The sequence below is a fragment of the Amblyomma mixtum genome, chromosome 1, assembly GCF_055824585.1.
Source record: "Amblyomma mixtum isolate Tamu chromosome 1, ASM5582458v1, whole genome shotgun sequence".
NCBI lineage: Eukaryota > Metazoa > Arthropoda > Arachnida > Ixodida > Ixodidae > Amblyomma > Amblyomma mixtum.
In genome coordinates, this window is record NC_143012.1 from 130,035,050 (window position 1) to 130,055,721 (window position 20,672).

The window sequence follows — 20,672 nt, forward strand, 5'->3', positions numbered from 1 at the left end:
CCTTGTGCTACGGGAGGAAACGCAAAAATTAAAAGAACGCCACAGAAAGACAAATACACGTACAACAAACGCGAAGCAAAATAACATTTTAAATACAGCTCTGTTTCAGTAAGGCTTTTTGACGGGCGGGTTGGTACATATTCATATTTGAAAGGCTGTGCGCTAAAAAGACGTTGATAGGAAAAAGGAAAGACGGCCATTAGGGATTGAACAATAAAAAAATGACGGTCGATTTGCATAATCAGGTCAAATGCGAACCACGTGCTCTTCTATGTTTCTCTCTTCGATACCGGTGTTCAGAACCAGTGTTAGCGGTGGCAGTTGGTCGGTAGCACATCACCCTGACTACGCCACTGCAGAGCAAAGGCCTCTCCCATGTCTCTCCAATTAACCCTGACCTTCGCTAGTTGCGGCCACCGTATCTCCGCAAATTTCTTAATCACATCCGCCCACCTAACTTTCTGCCGTCCCCTGCTACGCTTTCCTTCTCTTGGAACCCACTCCGTTACCCTCAAGGGCTATCTCGCCTTCGCATTACATGCCCTGCCCATTTCTTCCTACGACGTCAAGTGCCCGCGTGTGTTCCCTCACCCACTCTGCACGAATTAACGCTCTCCCGTTATGTTTCTCTCCATAGATCGTTGCGTTGCACTTGTGTTCCACCGTTTTCGACAGCCTCCACGTTTCTGCCCCACACGTCAGATACAGCTATTTTATGCATTTCTCTTTAGGGATACTGGTCAACCGAAATTCATGATCCGAGATAACCTGCCTTATGCGCTCCACTCCAATTTTATTCAAGTTATTTCCTCTCATGATCCGGATTAGCGGCCAGTACCTACCTCAAGAAGATGTATTCCATTACCAATTCCAGCACCTTGGTACCAACTGTCAACTGCTGTTCCCTCGCAAGACCTTTTAACATTGCTGTGACATTACTTCGGTTCTCTGCATGTTAATGTTAACTCGCACCATTCTGCTCGGCTCCTCGAAGTCATTAATCATGCTTTGTAGCTCATCGCTGGAGTAACTTAGCAAGGCAACGAGCGAGTCGCAAACTACTCGGGTCAGGCATTCTCCCTTAACTCATATCCCGGATTATTCTAAATACAGGCCTCAGAATACCTCCACTAAACAGGCTGTGATTAGCATTGGCGAGACCATGCCTTCCTGCCTGACACCCTTTCTTATTAGAATTTTATTGCTGACTTTATGAAGGACAGTGGTAAGTGCGCAGTCGTTTAGGCATCTTCCAGTGTTTGCACGTATGCAAGTAGAAAACCAGCGAAAAGGACGCATTCACGAGGAGAGAAGTACACAGGACAACACTGGAAAAGAGTTGTCCTGTGTACTTCTCTCCTCGTGAATGCGTCCTTTTCGCTGGTTTCCTACTTACCATGCACCAACTGGCCCAACAAGCTACGCTTCTTCAATACTTCACCTATGCCTCTTCTAAACTCGGATTCCGCGAGGCCTGCATGACTGCTGAGGATTGCGCTGAGTCAAATGTTTTCTCGTAATCAATGAACGCTATAGACAGGAGTTGTGATACTCCCACATTTCTCTATCACCAGAGTCTAGCTGTCTACACTTCTTGATATCCCTTAAGCTATTTACGCCCCGTAATTCCTCGCTTCATCCATAGAAATCCCTCGCAGGCGTATGCGGTGTCTACTCCCCTACTGGTCGAATTTTGTGTGTGTATTGGAGACATCTTTGATAGTGTTAAAAATATCAAAATACTCTAGCTGCTCTCTGCACTTAGTGATATCCCTACTACTATTTACGCACCATCGTTCCTCTTTGCATACGAGGAAATCCTTTACAAGCCTACGCGGTGCCTACTCCCTTACTTGTCGTTTTTGTTTTGAGCTGGAAACATATTTCATAGGTTCACAAACCAACTAGTCCAGCTCTCTACCCTTAGTGATATCCCTTCCACTATTTACGCCCCGTTCTTCCTCTTTTTATGTTTGCAATTCTTTCGCACGCGTCCGCAGTGTACACTTCCTTTCTGGTGGTGCTTTAGTTGTGCTAGAAGCATGTTTCATAGTTTCACAAACTGCCAACTAGTCCAGCTGCCTGTGCTTAGTGATATCCCTTCTATTTACGCCCTGTCCTTCCTCGTTTTCTCCAGCACAGGCGTCCGCGGTGTCCACTCCCTCACTGGGCGTGTTTCTTTTGTGCTGGAAGCATGTTTCATAGCCAACTAGTCCAGCTGTCTTGGCTTAGTGTTATCCCGTCTACTATTAACTGCAGTGAAGGGCTCCGGAAATTCGACCACCTTGGGTTCTATATTGTTACAAACCACCAACTAGTGTAGTTTTCTGCACTTAATGGCATCCATTCCACTATTTGGGCCCCGCCCTCCATCATTTCAAGCGTGAAAATACTTAACAGTCGTCGGCGGTGCCCACTGTCATTCTGGTCGTGTGCTGCTTTTTTTGCGCCGTTAAAATGTTTTATAGTGTTACAAATCACCGACTGTTGCAGTTTTCTACACTTGTTAATACAAATTTTATTATTTGTACCCCCTCCTGCACTGTTTAATGAGTGACAATTCTTAACAAGCGTCCGCGGTGCCCACTCATTCTGGTCGTGCTTTTTATTTTGCGCCGGAAACATGTTTCATAGTGCGACAAACCAAGAGATATTCCAGTTGTCTACACTCCACTCTATTCCATTATCCATTCTACTATTTGGACCCCGTCCTCCATCGTTTCATGAGTGAATCCGTAACAGGTGTTTGCGGTGTCCACACTCACTCAGGTCATGTTTTTTTCGCGCTGGAAACATGCTTATTTATTATTTATTCCTACTGCAATCCCGGTGTGGGGTTTTTGGCAGGGTGGGGAAAGCAAAGTAGGCAGTATAACAGAACAGCATCAGGGAAACAAGCGATAACAGTGTGAAACAGAAAACTGTCAGACCACTAACTAGTCTAATTGTCTAGACCTAGTAATATCCTTCCTACAACTCGGGCCCCTGGTCCCCAGTTTGTGTAAAAATCCTTTTGAGGCATCAGCGGTGTCCGCTCTACTTTTGTCGCCTGTTTTTCACTGGAAATGCGTTTGATAGTCTTAAAAGGGACTATCTAGTCTAGTTGTCTACGCATTGCGATATCCTTTCTACTTGGGCACATGCTCTCTCGTTTCTTAGGAGAAAATTTTTGACAGGAATCTGCGGTGTCCCCTGTGCTTTTGGTCGTTTTTTTTTACGCTGAGAACATGTTTCACATTGTTTCAAACTGCCAGCTCCTCTGGTTGTCTACGCTCAGTCATATGCTTTCTTTTACATTGGGTCGCAGCGTGCCACGTGTCATGCGTGCAGATCGTTCAGTGTTCTCCGTAGTATCCACTTTCCCTGTGTTCGTGTGGATTCGGATGCGAAACTTGTTTAACCGGGTTGTAAACCAGCAAGTAGCCCAGCTGACTACGCTTAGTAATATCCTTTCTAGCGCACCAGTTCCCGTCCTCGTTTCACGAATGCAAATTCTTCACCGTCGTCCGTGGTGCCCGCTTTCCCTCTATCGCCGTGTTTTTTCATGCTGGAAATACGTCGCGCGGGGGGGGTTCTTAGCCAATGTGAGCTTAAAGTGACGGGTAGCAAATGGTACGAAGTGCCGCTCGTGCAGCAATGTGACATTGTTAAGGTAGCCGCCAAAATATGAGCCGGCAAGCGAGAACCTGACACATTACGCGCGTAGAAAGAGCGAATATGTTGACCTCGTTCCGGAAAAGCAGGCAGCAAACCTGTCAGCCCGAGACAGGAAGAACTTTCCGGTTCCGTGAACTGGCACTCGCATTCCCGGCGCGCAGCGTGACAGTGCCGCCGCACACGGTCGACGAGTCCGCCGCGGAGGACGGACACATGCACACACCTTCCTTGGCATTAAGTGCTTCCCTACAGGAATCACAAAACACTCCGTGTCCTGCCACTGATCGCTGCAGCTGCTGAAGAACTAGTGCAACAGTTTTGCTGATAGCAACGCAGCGTCGCTTCGGACTGGGCACCGGTGCAGCCTGTTTCCGTCAGGAAATCCTACAAAAAAAATTCGCTGTGGCTTAGCTTGGTTAAGCCCGGTTATTGCGAAAGCAATAGCCGTACCTACGCCATGGTACAGCTGGTAGTGTAGCTGGTGGTGGTGCTTGTGGTTAGACTTGTGGTGATGCATCGGTTATACAATCCAATCCAATCCATTGCAATACAATCCAAACCAATCCCATCCAATCCAAACCAATGCAATCCAATCCAATACAACCCAATTCAATCCACTGCAATGCAATGTAATGCTATACAATGCAATCCAATCCAATGCGATGCTATCCAATGCAATCCAATCAACTCCAATCTAATCCACTCCAATCATATGCAGTCCAATCCAATGCAATGCAATTCAATACAATCCAATGCAATCCAGTCCACTTCAATCCAATCTAATGTAATGTAATCCAAACCAATGCAATCCAATCCATTTCAATCAAGTCCAATCCAATGTAATTAACCTAATCTAATGTAATGTAATCTAATCCAATCCAGTCCAATCAAATCTAATATAATCTAATCCATCTAATCCGATCTAATCCAATCTAGTGCAGTCAAGCTCAAATGAAGGTCAATGGTGGTCACCACCGCGGCACGATGGTGGTCACCGGCCGCAGCACGGCAAGGCGTGAAAGTGCAAGTAGTATTGCTTTCGCAATAAAACCCATCTGCAGCGTACTCGCGGCCTTGCGGCCGTTAATGTGCAATTCGTTATGCGCATTATTGAGACATGCCTGCATGCAAGATTGGTTACGAAAAAAAATTCATGGGGCACTTTGTTGACCTAAAGTGCGGTGAGGCGAAACCTTCAAGCGCGGTGTTGCTGCTTGTGTCACTAATGTGTGGTTAAGATGTTAAGCTTCGCCTCTAAGAGCGTAACGCTACAGCGTCTTGCAACGCTGCCAGGGAGTCCATAGAACGTCATCGCCCGTTCGGTTGTACGCCTTGATCGCCGGTAAATTAGTTTTTCAGGAAAGGAAATGCATCTGTCTCTCATATCTCGGTGGACACCTAAACCTCCACGTAACGGGAAGGGAGGAAGATGGGAGTGAACGAAGACATTCACTAGACGCGCCTTTGTTCACTACAAACCACCGAGCTGGCATGGCGGGTGGTTAGCATGCTCGTCTCGCACTCCGGAGACCGGGTTCGATTCCCGAACTCGACCAATTTCCTACTCGGTTTTATTTATTTACCTGACCTGACAAGAAATGTCAATTAGACTAATTGGGTAATAAACCAATTAACTAAACTCAGCCCCACTTACTCGGGGCATCACTATACGATCCCTTTAATTGGTTGCATGGTTACTAGCCAAAGTACAATTGGCCCCGTTTGAAATTCGCGCACTGTGACGTCACGACCGTTTCGACCAATTCAAAAGCGTGACATTTCTGTCGACAACTTCTGCTTACAACGATGCGTGACATTTCTGTCGACACATTTCTGTCGACAACTCCTGCTTACAACGATGAAGCATTAAAGGCTTCCGCTTTAAAAAACTACCAGAAAGGATACGCGTTAATAAGAATGTGTAGACCGGACGACGCTGGAAACAAAAGTGAATTTAACTTCTGTTTCCAGAGTCGTACTGCGCGCTCCTACTTGAGAACGCGGCCTTTTCCGCTGCAACAACAGGCAAAACAAGCTACGCTTCTGAAACGCATGATTTGATTCGTACACTGTCCCAGCCTCCAAATGAAGCCTTGCCAGAAGTTACTCGTTCCAGTGAGAAGCGTGTCCTGTGCACACAACAAGAAGCACACCAGGCCCCAACACCCTGCATATAATTGGAATGCTGCAGCCTCGCTGCTCCCTTATAAAAATGGTCTATAGACTTCTTATTGACTCTACTGACTTCCTATAGATATTGCTTTTTGTCTATAGATAAGTTACTAAAATTGTATGGCCGTAAGTCTATAGATTGTCTATGGCATTTGTATTGCCTATAGACTGTTGTCGAGGGTTTGTCCACAGACAATCTATAGACTTTGTAGACAGAAGTCTGTATACACTCTATAGACTGTCTAAAACTTTTTTATAAGCTCAGTATGGTGGCACATTAATTGCGCAAACGCTACCGGTTTTATTATGGCCGTTCGCCAGCCAAACCATGCTTAGGAAACTGCAGGAGGTTTAAACAAACATGTCCAATGTGTTGGCGAATCACCGCAGGTCGAACAAAGAGCGCTTCATATTTACGAGACTGGCTTGGTGCAGAACCACGGGCCTGCTGTGTGCGCGTGCTTGTGCGTGCGCGCGTGTGCGCGTGTGCGTGTGTGCGTGTGTGCGTGTGCGCGTGTGCGTGTGCGTGTGCGCGTGTGCGTGTGCGCGTGTGTGTGTGCGTGTGCGCGTGTGTGTGTGTGTGTGTGTGTGTGTGTGTGTGTGTGTGTGTGTGTGTGTGTGTGTGTGTGTGTGTGTGTGTGTGTGTGTGTGTGTGTGTGTGTGTGTGTGTGTGTGTGTGTGTGTGTGTGTGTGCCGCACTAAGTCAATGCAGAGAACGCCAAGCGCTCATCGTTCGCCCTGCGGAGAATGGCCAGCACAATGCACGTTGTCGCGGCGCGTCACACAGGTGCAGCGCCATGATCCTGGGATATGCAAGTATTGACGTAAAAAACACAGACTTTCTTCAAGACTCCTCCTGTGATGGCAGTTTGGAACTACAAACGAAGCTTGCTACCACGTAGTAATGGGGCACAGCAGAATCCACGAGCCGCGTTGAAGTGCAGCACAGCAATATACTATGCTCAGGAAAACGCACACCAGGGTCACAGCCAAGACGAAGCAACGCACCCCGTCACACACTGGCGGCCGACACTAATGTGCAGGCAAAGAGAACTGCACAGTGAAAGTCTCACTGACAATAAATGAACATGTCATCGTTATTTGGTAAGTATTCCATCAAAGGAAGAGACATTTCAAATTTCTAGAATCTGGCCCCGGAAATCGGCCCACACACGAAACATATATATAAGCCGTTCTTTTTTCCTCACGCTGTTCTCAGGTTCGTGAAATGGCATACTACGAACTCCAGCCGTGAATAATAATATCTTATGCCCAACGTCGGCACCTACACCATTGCAGAAAAAATATATTTGTCGCTGGGTGAGGTTACGCATCTTTTTTCCGAGCGCATGCCTTCTTTCTGTGCTGATGCTCCGTGATTCTTTTGAGTTGCCATAGCAGATAACATTTTAAAGAAAACAAGGCTGCCGCATTTAGCCGGCATTTCTGAGAGGGTTCATACGATGCCCTCCGAGAGGACCACGCATTCCGAAAGCGCCGCTGTAAATAGTTTGCACTCAACCAACGACGTTATTTTGAATAATACGCACCCTTATTTTGCAAGCCGCGCACAGGCGGGAACCTCTGCACGGAAAATTTTCTGAGCTGCGATTCCATGACGCCTTGTGCCTATCAGGTAGGCGTACTAGCAATAATGCGAGCCCGGTGTGGACTGAGTTTGGTTGGAACTAAAGCTCGGCAAGAAATCTTCTGGCTTCGAGCCTTCATGCTCAGAGATGAACGAGTGCATCGCACGCAGTTTGCGCAACGGAAGCGGAACCATGGCAGCGACGCTTCGCATTTGGTTCCTGGCGTTGTGGGCGCTGCTCACAAGTACGAACCACGCTCTCGAACGGTGTACACCGCGGTTCATGGGCGACAGTCGTCGCATCGGAATGTAGCCAACGAAAATCGGCCAACTGAGTTCGCCAGCGCAGTTAGTCTCCAACGAAGGTTTCCGCGCCATATTTTATCCCACGAAGCCTCGAGAAACAGCCGAGCAAACAAGGGCACTTACCGCCTCATGATGCGTCGCTTCCTCCGACTCGAGCCAGACGGGAGACACCAGTGCCGCTGTGCAAATTCGCCGGCGGCGCACTTTCCACACCACCGCCCGCGACACTCATCCGCAGCACGCCGGCCATCGTAGCATCTCGCCGAGAGTGGATGGAAATAGCCGCGGCGCGATCCTCCTCCGGCTGGAGCAATCCACGGGTCAAAACAAAAGGAGAAAACGCGCCGAGACAAATGCGAATGGCTTCGCTGCCGCAGCCGTTCACCACGCTCTGACGGGGGAGGCCGCCGACCACGGGAGGTGAGTCGGCCCCTCACTAGATGGCGCCAGCCGCTGTCGAGTCAATTGGCTCCGCAGGGAGCACGTGGAAAGTGCGTCACCCGCGCGGGCAACTTGCTTGGCGCTGCGTAGCTTCCCCTCTCTCTCCGTTTCCGCCTCCTCCTCCGGGCTCTATTGAAGATGACAAATGTCACTGGGCGCCGCAGGACGACAATGATCGCCGTAGTGAAGAGTAGCTGACTGACCAGTGTTGTGAAGGTGTAGGTTGCGCAAACACGGGACGAACCACACAGAAGTTAGTGTCTTTTCTTGTGTCTCTCTAGCGCCTTTTCTTTGTGGTCCGTTCCGTGTTTGCGCAACCTACACCTACACAATAACATGTACCAACTAGGCCCAAGCGAAGTTTTATTCACTAGTGTTGCCTGCCAGTCGCCCTGAAGGGAGTTCGGAAAACATACAAACACTGCACAGAGCCGCAGGTAACGCGCATTCTCGGTGTACCTCCACTGAAGCCGACCAATAAAGCGCTAGTGTGTGAAATATATGTCGACATCAGCAGCAATGAAGTTGGTTTGTTTGCTTGTGCAAAGCGCAATTAAACCGCGGAAGCACAAACGGCGCTTACGAGAGCCACGCGGAGTAGTTTTCTGCACCATCCACTTTAAAATCTGCCAATAAACACGATCTGTTCCAAAAGCAGTAATGTAAAGCTGACGGCAAGGAAGCAGAAAACGGTGGAAATAGTGAAAATGGCTGTTATTACGCCTTAAAAAAAAAGAATTCTCACTGCTTCTAAAAGGTGCATTGATGCTGGCAAAGAATTGCTTAATATGGAGGAAATAATGTCAATAATAATAATAATAATAATAATAGAGTGAAGGCACGATGCTAAATATGGAGATGTTCGACGGCCGCAGGTGCAACAAGAAGAGAAGCGCTTCGTAAATAGTATAGCTGGAAGATTTGATGCCCTCGCCATATTTCAGCCGATAGGTACAAAACACAGGCGTTGCACGTGTGCCGCCTGCATGGTGGCATCCATTGGCTGGCGTTATCTCAAACCACGTATTCACCGCTCGAACTCGGCTCTTCAGAGGGCCCAAAACGCCGCCCGTCCTCCGAAGCCCTGGGTCGATAACCTCGAGTCAGCACCTACGGAGCTGCAGCATCGAAACGCCCAGCGCACTTCTCTCTATATTTTCTATCGCCGAGAAACACTTAGTGCGGCAGCGCTTCGAACATAATTTAGAGCAGAAAGCAGATCTTCCATAAGCCTTTTCTCAAGTAGCACTGTTGGGGAAAAAAAGTGCTTTCAGCAGGTTTTCCTCCCACTGAAGCCTACTTTCAGTGCAAAGGGTGTTTCACCAAAGAGTTACACCATTTAATAATAAAAAAATACGCTTTTTGATTTGGAAAAGTGCTTTTTTCGGCAGAGCATTGTCAGCGGTGTAGTGCATCAGAAAACAGCTAAGATGTGCTAACTCTTGATGTGTTTAACTCTTGAAGAAAGGATCTTTATTACTGAGAAACGTGTAACCCACCGCAATTATCCATATCTGTTTTTAGAATTTCGAAAACGGTGAAAGGGGGTTCGCGTACTAGTGAAAACGGCGATACAGTTCACCAAACAGCTGAGCGGACGGCAGCAAAATCACAGTCAGTCTAGACAGCCAGAGAGCTGGAGCCGCGCGCCGGCACTTCGTCGTCAACTTCTTCGTCTGCCAACGAGGCAACGTGAGGCGCGTTCAGCGTAGTTCAGGCGCGTTCATTGTAATTCACTACAATGGCCCCGGGATGGAAGAGGAGCCATTCTGGCGACCTATGGTGATGGCAAGAGGAGCGGGTCGTAATAAGTCTTGAGGCGACTGTCATGGACAAGTTCACGGCCGCGACGACGCAAGTCCAAAGAGGGTGTAAGCGGCTCTACAATATAATTAACAAGGGATGTTGATTCGACGACGCGATAAGGGCCATGATGTTCTCTACGTAATTTGGAAGACTGTCCTGGTGTAGTGGAGGGGACCCAAAGCCAAACTAATGAACCCGGAGAGAAAACGTGCGGGGTTTTATGGGCATCGTGTTCATGCTTTCGGCGACCTTGGGAGTCCGAGGTGAAGGAGCAGGCCAGTTGGCGACATTCCCGGCGTGCTTGGCGAGTTCGGAAAGGGGCGTGCATTCGGAGGCGTCCGGAGTGTGCGGCAAAACCGTGTCCATTGTGGAGGACGGCTCACGGCCGTACAACAGGTAGAAAGGGGAAAATCCGGTGGTTGACTGGGTGGCGGTATTGTATGCGTACGTCACAAAAGGCAGGACAGCGTCCCAGTTAGACTGATCTGACGAGACGTACATGGTGAGCATATCGCCAAGAGTGCGATTAAAGCGCTCAGTCAGCCCGTTAGTTTGAGGGTGGTAGGCAGTGGTGGTCCGATGAATGATGCGACACTCTTTGAGGAGGGCTTCCACGACGTCCGAAAGAAAGACACGGCCTCGATAACTGAGCAACTCGCGCGGCGCACCATGGCGAAGAACAAAATTGTGCAGTAGGAAGTGGGCAACGTCACGAGCAGTGGCAGCGGGTAGTGCGGCGGTCTCTGCATATCGGGTGAGGTGGTCGACGCCAACAATTATCCAGCGGTTCCCAGATAACGTGTAGGGCAGCGGGCCGTAGAGGTCGACGCCAACACGATCGAATGGGCGAGCCGGGCACGGCAATGGCTGCAAGGGGCCGCTCGTACGGGGCGCGGGAGACTTCCGTTGCTGACAGGCGATGCAGGAGCGGACGTATTGGCGAATGTACCCGTACATTCCGCGCCAATAATAACGTTGAGATATTCTTTGGAATGGCTTCAACACACCAGCGTGGGCACACTGTGAGTTAGCCTGAAACGAGGCACAGATCTCAGAACGCAAATGGCGAGGTATCGCGAGGAGCCAGCGTCTACCATTTTGTGTGTAGTTACGGCGGTAGAGCAGGCCATCGCGGAAGGCAAAATGGGGTGCTTGGCGGCGGATAGTGCGCGAAGGCACAGCAGTGTGAGCGTTGGTCACGTCGTCGCAAGCCACGGGTCTTTGCGCTGTTCCGCAAGCATATAGAGGTGGTAAGAGGCGAGAGGACGGGTTCTGGCACGGATGAGCATGCAGCGGCGATGGGCAGAGGAGATCGAGATAGAGCGTCGGCGTCCATGTGCCTGCGGCCAGAGCGATATACAACGCGGATGTCGAACTCCTGAAGGCGAAGAGCCCATCTTGCGAGGCGGCCGGCCGGGTCTTTAAGAGACGACAACCAGCAAAGCGCGTGATGGTCCGTGACGACATCAAACTGGCGGCCGTACAGAGAGGGTCGAAATTTCATTAGTGCATTTCGGTGTAACACTCTGTGGCGATCTTTCTTGGCGAACACACATTACCACAATCATATCATCTGCTAACAGATCTCTAGGATTCCTCAAACGTCATCTTCGTCATGCACCGCAACACGTTAAACTTCTAGCTTACAAAACCCTCATTAGACCTAAACTCGAGTACGCCAGTCCCATCTGGAATCGACACCAAATATACCTAACAAATGCACTCGAATCAGTTCAAAACCGCGCCATTCGCTTCGTTCATTCTGCATATTCATATAGGATGAGCGTTTCATCTCTGAAGAATAATTCCGGTCTCGAAAGCCTTGAAACTCGCCGTCGCGTCGCCTGCATGTGTTTGCCCCACAAGTTTTTCCATAGCACTCTGAATCAAACACCTTACATTTCTCATCCGACCCGCATATCTCACCGCACTGCACACCCGTTTCAGATCGCCCGGCCTCTATCGCACACTGCAACTTTTTGAGGTTCCTTTTTTCCGCGCACCATTGTTGACTGGAATGCCCTCCCAGCCGATGTTGCCGCCATCACGTGCCCATCTTCATTCTTATCTGCTGTAACCACTTGTATCACACTGCAATGACATGTATTTATTATTGTTGAATATACTAACCCGCTCCTTATGAATACCCCCTGAAGGGGGTCTTTAAGGTGAATAAAGTGAAGTTATTACTAGCTCCCATCAGAACATCGCGCCGCCTGTTTAACCTCCTCAGCATTCAACGTATACATGGATCGACCTTGGCATTTAATAAATCTTTTCTTCCAACTGCAATAAAAAATTGGAACCTGCTACCCGACTACATTGTTAACGAGCGCGACGCTACTAAATTTCGACAGGCATTAATTAATCACTGTACTGAATAAAAGACACTGCTCAAACTTCACCCAGTTACACTTATTCTTTTTCTTGTTGTTGTTGTTGTTACCGCCTAATTCAGCCTTGCGCCCTTCATTATTGACCAACGTTGTATTGTGATGTATCGTTTTTCATTTTATTGTATTGCATTATGTTTTGTTGTATTAACGTATTATTCTCAGTTGCATTTGCTTTGCCCCCCCCCCCCCCTTATGTAATGCCTCAACAGAGGCCTTTAAGGGTAAAATAAATGATGATGATGATGATGAAGTGCCCAGACGATTGCTAAGCATTCCTTCTCCGTAACGGAATAGTTGCATTCAGCCTTGCTGAGCACCCGACTCGCATACGCCACGACGTATTCCTCGAAACCATCTTTCCGCTGAGTCAGGACAGCTCCGAGGCCGACGCCACTTGCATCGGTATGTACAGAGGGCAAAACACATGTCTAGAACGACCTAACTCTGTGTTCCGCAGCTCCCAAAGCCGCTGCGAGCAGGAAGGAAGAAAATAACAATGGAATCCTATGAGTTTAACTGCACATGCTTACATCAAGACCATCTTTGACCAAATGTTACGGCTTGTTGCCGCGTGTTCAGCCCGAAACACGCTAAGAACGTGTTCTAGACAAGCGTTTTGCCCTCTGTAAAGTCGCGAGCAAAAAATATTAGCACAGATCACTGGCGATCCGAATTCGTATATCTCACCACGCGGCGCTGCGGTATGCAGACCTGCCTAATTCACCTGCCTAATTGGTGCCTAATTGGTGCAAGCAATAATCGAGTGTTGCTACGATGGTTAAGCTACTGAAGGTTAGATGTATGGAGTGTGAGGAATCGGTGAATTTAAAAGAAACGCGGTTCGATTCAGTGGAGGAGGCCGAAGGCGCAGATTTTATGTGCAAATTCTGCGTATTAGGTGCACGCCTGGACAGGGCTGAACAGGCGAACAGCGAACTAGTGCTAAGGATGGATGCTCTAGAAACAGAGTTACAGATAGAGAGGGCAGAGAAGCGTAAGCTTCAAGTACAGCTATCTCAGATCGAGTCAAAAACGGCTGACACCGCCATTGGAAGCCACAATGGCGGGCATTCCAGCGCCAGCCACGTGGATGGGGCTTGCACTGGCATGGACAGCGAGGGGCCAGTAGGTCAGACATGTTCAGGCAGGAACAGCTATGCACAGGTGGCAGCTGGGAATTCGAGAGGCGGTACTTAGAACGGGTCCGAGCTATTTCCAGGAAATGAGGGCACAGTCGCTGATAAGAGGCAGCAAGATCTGGAAGTTAGGAGGGAGTGGCAGAGTACCCTAGTGTTATCGCTGGTGACTCAAACATGGGGCGCTGCAAAAGAGCTATTCTGGACCGGGTGAAAGGTGATAGGCGGGTAGCAGTCGGGGTGTTTCCAGGAAAGACAATGGACGATGTCCTGAGAGCGACTAAAAGTGAACTTTCCGAGAAGGCTGCAAGGCGTAACTTGGTAGTGGTAGCGGCGGGGCTAAATGATGTCCTGAATGGTAACGCCGCACAAGTAGGGAAAACATTAGCTGAGGGAGTTGACGGTATAAGGGCGATAGCACAGCAAGCGCAGATCGTGGTGTGTACAGTGCCGGAGGTACAAGGAAGGAATGCAGAGGTTGCTAAAGACGTTGTGAATCTTAATCGCGAGATAAGGCAGTTAGGCCTCGAGAAAGGCTTTGAGGTGGTAGAAATAAACAAGGAAGTGCACAGGGCAGGTTCGGGCAGAGACTTTGGACGAGATGGTATCCATTTCAGTGGAAGGGTAGGAGAAGAGATAGGCAGGCGCCTGGGAGGCCGAGCGGTAGCTTTTTTAGGGGGTCCACGGTGGCTCAGGGCGTAGGTGTAAGGAGAAGCGATGTAAATGTAACAATGGCGGCTGATCCCAACAAAATGGCCACTAGGAGGCCCAGAAAGAAAACTACGAAAAAGAAATTTAACGCCAGGATCAGTTACATAAACATGCAAGGGGGTAGAAAGAGAGCGAAATGGCTAGAAATAGAACAGCAGTTAAAGGACGAAGCAGTAGGTGTGTACGCTCTATGCGAGACACATCTGAGGGATCTAGAAGATCCACCTTTCATCGATGGCTATGTCTGGGAAGGGTGCAACAGAACAACAACGGAGAAGAAGGGAGGAGGAGTAGGTATGCTGATGCATCAAGGAACAAATTGGCAAAGAATAAAATCAACTTGCAAAGAACATGTCTGGGTATCAGGTACAATTGCTGGCAAAAGGACATGCCTAGGGGTAGTTTATTTAGGGACCGGGGACAAATGCAGGCAAGAAAACAAGGATCTAGTTAAGTGCCTCAATGACGATATAAAGCAGATTGGAGACGGTGTCGATGTTATTTTGCTTGGAGACATGAACGGCCACATCGAGGATCTGGATGGATACACAGATTGTAACGGGAAGTTAATGCTAGACTTGTGTGAGCGGCACAACTTAGTTATTGTCAATAGAGAAACTAAATGTGAGGGACAAATCACGTGGGAATCCCGTAACAGGCAAACAACCATTGACTACTGTCTAATGTCGCAGGGCATCTATAGCAAGCTCGCAATAATGGAAATAGACGAAGAGGGGAAGGAAAGCCTAGGAAGTGATCATAAACGTATTAGTCTACAGTTGGGAGCCCTAGTCAAAAGAGAAATGCAACGAAGTCCAAAAGACAACGCAAAATTAAATGATGAACAAATAGCGCTAATATCAGCCGATATAGAAGAAGTAATTGAGAAACGCCACATGGAAAATTGGGATTATAATCAGTTGGAACTGCTCATCGCTACAAAAATGAAACAAGTGAAAGGAGTTAACCGCTGGAGAGGAAAGAGGAAGCCACGAAGCTGGTGCAATATGGAAATTAAGGAGGCCATCGAACAACGACGGGTGGCTTCAAGGGAACACAGAGAAGCAAAGAGGGCGCAGTTATCTGTAGAGGAAATAGGAAAAAAAATGGGAATCTTATCGACAAAAGAAACAGCAAGTTCAGGTCCTAGTCCAGGCTAAAATAAAGCAGTCCTCTGAAAATGGCTGGCTGAAGTTCGCGAGGCAAATAAAGGGGGGCCAAGAAAATTCTGGAACCATATAAGCTGGTTGGGAAAAACAAATCAAAGAAAGCAGGAACAGATTATAGATGCTGAGGGAAAATGTTTGGAGGGAGACGATGCTGTGGACTACATTACGTCATTTATAGCTGCGTCTTTTAGCGACGCCAATGGGGTAATCTCCCCAAGTGAGGCGGCAACACAGGACAGCACAAAAGAGAACAGCTTAGAACTGACTAGTCTTAACTGGGAAAAGGCGGAAGCGAATATTCCTAAAACCACATCCGCAGGGATAGACGAAATTCCAATTAAGCTGATTAATGAACTTGGCCCAAGAAGCAAGGACGCGCTGATAAAAGCATTGGAGGCAGTCATAACAAATCAGCAAATTCCGCACAGCTCGAGACAGAGTAAAATGAATTTGATTTATAAAGGGAAAGGAGATAAGATGAACATAAAATCCTTCCGTCCGATTACGATAACATCTGTTATGTACAGGCTGGCAATGCAGGCGGTGCAATTAAAAATGCAGTCATGGGTAGAAGGGAATAGGATACTCGGAGAACTTCAGAATGGGTTCAGAAGGGGTAGGCGGTTAGATGATAGCCTGTTCGTGCTTACCCAATGCATAGAAATAGCTAAGGCGGAAAATAGACCTCTGTTTATAGCCTTTCTAGACATAAGCGGTGCATACGATAACGTGAAGGGGGAACTCCTGTGGAGCATATTGAAAGATTTAGGTATTGGTGATGAGGTAATTGATTTTCTACAGGAAATCTACCGAGATAATGAAGTTGAAATTACATGGGAAGGGAAAAAAAGTACCACAACTGTAGGGGTGCACAAAGGATTAAGGCAAGGTTGCCCTCTATCACCGCTGCTGTTCATGCTTTACGTGATAAATATGGAAAGAAGGCTAGAAGAAAGTAATCTGGGTTATAATCTATCGTACAGATTAGGCGGAAATGTAGTTGAGCAGCGACTCCCGGGTTTAATGTATGCGGACGATATTGTACTGTTAGCAGATAGCCAGGAAGATTTACAAACTTTGGTTAATTGCTGTGGAGACGAAGGAGACGCTCTAGGATTCAGTTTTAGCGCAACTAAATCAGGTGTGATGATTTTTAACGATACAACTGATCAGGTGCTTACAATACAAGGCCGCGAAATACCCAAAGTGGCCGAATACAAATACCTCGGGATATGGCTAAACGAAGGGCAGATATACACGGAAAAGCATGAACAGGCTCTTAGGGCAAAAAGAACGAAGAGACGCCGGGATAATGAAACATAGGGCATTATGGGGGTACAACAAATATGAAGTACTAAGAGGTATTTGGAAAGGAATAATGGTGCCGGGACTTACTTTCGACAATGCGGTTCTGTGCTTAAGGGCAAAAGTTCAGTCGAGATTAGACGTAAATCAGAGAGCTGTTGGAAGATTTGCACTAGGTGCCCACGGCAAAACCACAAACGAGGCAGTACAGTTGGATATGGGCTGGGGATTGTTCGAAGCACGGGAAGCTAAGAGTAAAATAGGTTTGGTTTGGTTTATGGGGTTTAACGTCCCAAAGCGACTGAGGCTATGAGAGACGCCGTAGTGAAGGGCTCCGGAAATTTCAACCACCTGGGGTTCTTTAACGTGCACTGACATCGCACAGTGCACGGGCCTCTAGAATTTCTCCTCCAAAAAAATTCTAGCCGCCGCGGCCGGGATCGAACCCGCGTCTTTGGGGTCAGCAGCCGAGCACCATAACCGCTGAGCCACCGCGGCGGCAAGAGTAAAATACTACATGAAGAACGCCTGAGGAAATTGGACGATAGCAGATGGGCAGCTAAGGTATTTAAATATTTATACAGAAAGAACGTTGACTCACAGTGGCGGAAAAGAACTAGAAAACTAACCAGTAAGTATGCCGGTCATGAGGACGGAGAAAGAAGAGCATTAAACGACAGGTCAAAAACGCGGAAGTTAAAAATTGGATGAATTCAATGGAAAAGAAACATAGTGTAGAACTATATCGATTCTGGAAAAGGCAGATCAAGAAAGAATTTTTCTATGATAACTCAAGAGGCAGTGCCCTACTTTTTGAAGCTAGATCAGGGTGTCTTAGAACGCGCAGCTACAAAAAGAAATTTAACGAAGAAGATGACACATGTGCAGTGTGTGGTAGATCTGTGGAAACAATTGAACACCTCATAATCAAATGTGATGGTATCCATCCGGATGTCGATGCAGGCACAGTTACTCTTTCTGAGGCCCTAGGGTTTAAAGATAACAATGGTCATGTAAATAAATCTGCAGTGGAAGTCAGCAAAAAGCGATTGGAGGATTGGTGGCTGAAAAGCAGAGATGTGGCATAAGGTTAGAATAGTAGGAAACCGTAGGCAAAGGTGATGGAGAATCTTAATGAGAATTGCCAACACAGTAAACAAAAAAAATAATAAATAAATAAAAGCTGAGCATGGTGGCAATTGCCACCACCCCGTTTCAAAGGGGGCGCTCCTATCCATCCATCCATCCATCCATCCATCCATCTGCCTAACGGGCCGTTTCCATGTTTGCGGCCTAGGGGGGGACGGCAGGAAGTAAGCTTTATCAAGCGTGCACCGCCCGATAGTTGAAGTGCCGACCCTATGTGACTGTGCTTGCGGCATTTATTTTGGCTCGGTTATCATGAGCAAAGATGGGTTCTTTTTATTACTGTTTTTATGTCCGCGATGGTTTGTCAAAAAGAACTCGTGGGAACAATAGATGATAGCGCTGCTTTTAGCCAGTAATTTTGCTGTCCGTGGCAGTCCGCTCAACCCCCCTAATACTGTAGAATGGGAACGGCCCGGAACTCTCGTTATCAGCCTCTTCGCCACCCGCAGCGCCATGCGTTGTCATTTCGGCGCTCTGGTGTTCCGTCATGTGTGCTAATGTTTTTTACTCGCCACTGTACCTCGGTAGCGGCCCTCGGATCGTAGTGGCGAAGTATGGGCGGCGAGGTGAGAAGACGGCGCAGTGTGGTGAACGTGTCTTCGCATTCTGGTGACCAAGCGGACAGGTGGCTGTCGGTTCCAAGCAGTTTCGTGAGTGGCGCAATGATCGACCCAAATTGCGGACGAAGCGTCGAAAATAGCACAGACCTATAAAGCTCCGAAGCTGCTTCATTGATGTCGGCTTAGGAAACTCCGCAACAGCGCGGAGTTTGACCGGGTCGGGGAGAACGCCTTTAGATACAATGTGACCCAAGATGGTTAGCTGCCGGGCGCCGAAGTGGCACTTCTTCAGATTAAGCTGCAGGACGGCGTCGGTGAGGCAAGTCAGAACCTGCTGCAGGCGCGTGAGGTGAGTGAAAAATCTGCCGAAAAAACAACGATATCGTCCAAGTAACTAAGGCACGTATGCCACTTCAGCTTGCGTTAGACGTTATCCATCATTCTTTCGAAGGTAGCTGGCGCGTTGCACAGGCCGAATGGCATAACTGTAAACTCGTAAAGGCCGTCAGGGGTAACGAATGCGGTCTTCTCGCGGTCAGCGGCAGCCATCGGGACCTGCCAGTAGCCCGAACGCAAGTCAAGAGAGGAGAAGTATTCTGCGCCTTGTAGACAGTCAAGAGCGTCATCGATGCGGGGAAGCGGATAATTGTCTTTGTGGGTAATTTTGTTGAGTCGCCGGTAATCGACACAAAATCTGATAGAACCGTCTTTCTTCTTGACCAGCACCACCGGAGAAGACCAAGGGCTGTGAGAGGGATGACGCCACGGTGAAGCATGTCCTCAACGTGCTCACTTATCACTTGACGCTCAGCCGCAGACACGCGATAGGGCCGCTGCCTTAAAGGCGGGTGGGAGCCAGTCTCAATGCGATGAGCCACGGTTGATGTACGGCCTAAAGGCTGATGGGCTGCATCGAAAGCGAAGCGGAAAGTGTGGAGAAGGGCTGAAAGCTGCTGACGGTAGGCGGACGGAAGAGTATCGTCGATGGCGGCGCGGAAAAGTTCGTCAGGCTCAGGTTCAGTAGCGAGCTCGGAATGCATGGCGTTTAGTTAGGGACCGCTGGCTGTCTCGTGGAGGTTGAATGCAGCCAGGGGACTCACAAGGGAGTAGGGTAAGGCGACACGGGGATGGATTGTAGAGCAGCATCTTCGCGACACCCTGCCGGACATTGAGGACAGCAGAAGGTAGCGGCAAGTTCTTGCGGTGTACAAAGGAATCAGACGGCGTAAATAAAACGGTGTCATCTGGCGCGGCACGGCATGACAGGGAAACAAGGGCAGATGCTCCCGGCGCTACTTCAACATCTTCAGCGATGGTGACCTTGAGTGGCGAGGGGTGTTGGGACTGCGCATCCCACCGCTGCCGCCACTGTTGAGACTGGGGCATCCCACCGCTGCCACCACTGTTGGGACTGGGAGTCCGAGCCAGGAAACGGTCGAGGCGACGGTGAGTCAAATATGTACAGTATGTACAAGGGCTTTTACATGATACAAGGGCCAAGAGCACCACGGGCTAGCACAAAGAAGAAGGGCGGCCCCGGCGGCGAGCGGAGCTCCGGCGTGATGGCTCTTCTGCTGCCCGTCTGCTGCGCGGGTTCAGCGCGGCTCCGTTCTTAAAGCCGCCGGTGTCGGTTGCGGCAGCCAGCAGTTCAAATCCTCCAATCAGGTCACGGCACTGGCCACCGTTTAAATAAGACCAATGGTCGAGAGGCGACGGCCGGCGTAGCGTCGTAGGAGTTCGCACCGACGGAGAGGAGGGGAGGAGGAAGGGACCGTGCCCGGCGCCGGCGTGGCGGATGATTTACGCTGCAAGCCGCGACATGTCCGAGAGAGTCTGGGCCTGCTTGGAGCGACGGCGGGCGCGCAGCGCTGGTTTAGACAGGCCAGCAAGCGAAATGTGGGCGCCAGCACAACAGGGGGCAGAGGTTTCAGTAGTAAGCTCGTCACACAAAGCAGAAAATTCAACTACAGCGCGGGCGCAATCGATGACGGCGTTGTTTTGTGACAGAAAGTCCCACCCGAGAATTATGTCATGTGAGCATGAGGACAGCACCAAGAATTCGACTGGATACAATATATCGTCAGTGATGACTCGCGCTGTGCGTGAGGCGAGAGGGGCAATGCAGTGTTCACTAGCGGTGCGGAGCGAGAGACCCGTAAGTGATGTCGTGACTTTGCGCAAACGGCGGCATAGTTTTTCGTGAATCACTGATACTGAGACACCTGTGTCGATAAGCGCATGTACCGGCAGTCCGTCGACGATGACCTGAAGAACGT

General features: G+C 48.9%; 2 protein-coding genes across 12 annotated transcripts in view; one reads left to right on the forward strand and one right to left on the reverse strand.

Annotated features, from left to right (window-relative positions):
- Nucleotides 1-8,123, reverse strand: part of LOC149367592 (CD151 antigen-like) — a 231,785-nt gene extending 223,662 nt beyond the window's left edge. For all 3 annotated transcript variants that reach the window (XM_089556231.1, XM_089556225.1, XM_089556217.1), the window contains exon 1: nt 7,847-8,123. The gene's annotated coding sequence lies outside the window, so the exon portion shown is untranslated. The remainder of the gene's footprint in view (nt 1-7,846) is intronic.
- Nucleotides 1-20,672, forward strand: part of LOC149367588 (uncharacterized) — a 1,242,925-nt gene that overhangs the window by 789,557 nt on the left and 432,696 nt on the right. The window lies entirely within an intron of this gene.